The sequence below is a fragment of the Berghia stephanieae genome, chromosome 3 (assembly GCF_034508935.2).
Source record: "Berghia stephanieae isolate SIO BIC M18660-M18661 chromosome 3, UCSD_Bste_1.3, whole genome shotgun sequence".
Taxonomy (NCBI): domain Eukaryota; kingdom Metazoa; phylum Mollusca; class Gastropoda; order Nudibranchia; family Aeolidiidae; genus Berghia; species Berghia stephanieae.
Window position 1 is genome coordinate 3,534,556 of NC_088362.1, and position 2,163 is coordinate 3,536,718.

At 42.5% G+C, this 2,163-nt stretch overlaps 1 long non-coding RNA gene across 1 annotated transcript in view; it reads right to left on the minus strand.

Moving 5' to 3' along the window:
- LOC144969444 (uncharacterized) overlaps positions 1–1,485 on the minus strand; it is an 8,423-nt gene extending 6,938 nt beyond the window's left edge. The window contains exon 1 of the long non-coding RNA XR_013644754.1: positions 1,248–1,485. This is a non-coding gene — a long non-coding RNA (uncharacterized LOC144969444). The remainder of the gene's footprint in view (positions 1–1,247) is intronic.
- Between the last annotated feature and the right edge of the window lie 678 nt (positions 1,486–2,163).

Here is a 2,163-nt window from a genome sequence, read left to right on the forward strand (position 1 = left end):
CAGCTAAAGATGCGTTGGGATGTTCGCTAATTTCTCGGCCGCGTTGACGACCCTGGCGACATTATCGTATTATTATATTATAGTATTTGGCTAGGCGGCCGACCGCTTCGCCATTGAGAAATCTGTATTCTGGACATGATCGTAAGGGAGGCCTTCCGAAAGCTCCTACATCCTAAAAAGTTTTCCCCATCCCAAACCTTCTAGAACAAGAATACTGGGGGATGTAGGAACTTTCGGAAGGCTATAGTCGTGTGGAGACCGGGATGGCCGAGGTCATGTTGGATCTCCATTAGTCACATATCATGGTGGGCCGTTCAAGGCGCCCGCTTATAGGTCCATCAGGGATGGTCTAGTGACGGTAGACCGGAATTACTCCTTTGCCCCTGATATGCCTCAATCTCCCGGTATTTGTGTACAGTAGCGAAAAACTTCCCGGTAGCCTCGTCACAACACAGCGTTCGACCTACGGTTTCAGGTCCTTTGCTACAGCGCGTTCATGTGGGACAGGTGGAAAATTCCAGCTCCATAAGAGTCGCTGCGTCAGGCAGATTCCTGATCTCTGATCTCTGTCTTTTTGCAGCAACCCGAAGTCTTCTCTTGCTGTTAGAGAAGCCCGGCAACTTCTCTCGCAGTTTCGAGAAGAGACACCAAACAACATAGCATTACAATAATTCAATGTTGTAAACAATCGGTTGCATAGTTACATCCTCGGGTGTGAAAAAAAATAGAGAGATTTAAACAAATTATTTATTAATCTGACCTGGACAGTCCAGGTCAGCCGCAGAAAGTGGCGATGGGTTGCCATACCTTGCGGAAAGAGCCCTGCAATATAACCAAGCAGGCTCTCGAATGGAACCCACAGGGCAAGAGGAAACGGGGTCGTCCAAAACAGACGTTGAGGAGAAGCATTCACCAAGATTTGAGCGTCTCCAATCTTACATGGAGTGAGGCAAAGATCTGTGCCAAGGACAGAAGAAGATGGAAGAGTGCTGTTGGGGCCCTATGCTCCGCTAGGAGCCAAGAGGCATAAGTCGAAGTAAGTCATTTATTAATAATCTGTTGCTCTATCGACAGAAATCGATATTTATTGAATTTAAATGAATTTGTTGGGAATTTTCCATGCTGCATTAATTTTTATTGGGCTTCGAAGTCTTCCACATGAATTATTTTGAAATACAAAACCAACTTGTTTTATTAATTAATGCATGCAAACTCGTTCACGATTGATGTTCAATCTAGATACATACCCAGTCAAGATTTCGTATTCTCCATTCCGGCTGAAGCACAATTCCAGATACGTGCTCGGCTTTATCAGAGGGTTTATTGTCCATTGTAACTATTATGTTTTTCCCCTTCCCCTATATCAGGGTGATGATGATATTTTCTAAGTGGGAGAGGATAGGTGGGCAGTAGTTACAGTAATCGCGAATGGAGCAAGGGACAATGAAGAGCAAAGATGTCGGGATTTTGTCGAAGTGAAAGGTAGCACCAATTTCTTGTTGAAGGAAATTATATCGTGACGCACTTCCTATTTCTAAAGAAAAGTTCTTTTGTCTTCGAGAGTTAGAAGGAGAAAAAAATCAACAAACAAAAACACACACACACAAACACACACACACACGCACACACACACACACACACACACACACACACACATGCACATATATAAAATCCACAAATAAGAATAAGAGACTCAAACATTCATTAAATTTTAAAAGAACCTTTAATGGTTTTTAAAGCTTTTCATAGCCTATGAGTTCTTAATCGATTCGATACTATGAAATGAAGAAGAAGAAAAAAATAAATAAACAGAAAAGCGCAATATAATAAAAAATAAATAAAAATAAAATTCCCTTTATTCGTCACCAAAGGGAAATTTGTCTTTAGGGGCTATTCCAAAGGAAGACTAGAATAACCCATACATCAGCCGCGGTACAGCGCCGCAAAATGAGCTTGGGCGAGATGACTTGCTCAAGGCCACACAATGAGGCGGTAGTCGAACTCGGTACGAAGACTGTACCGATGAACAAGGCAATAATAATAAAAAAATAAATTCCCTTAATTCATCCCTAAGGGGAAAATTCTATGATCTTTTCCAAGGGAAGGCTGGTATAACCCAGGCGTGAGCCGCAGTGCAGAGCCGCAAAGTGAGCTAAGGCTAAG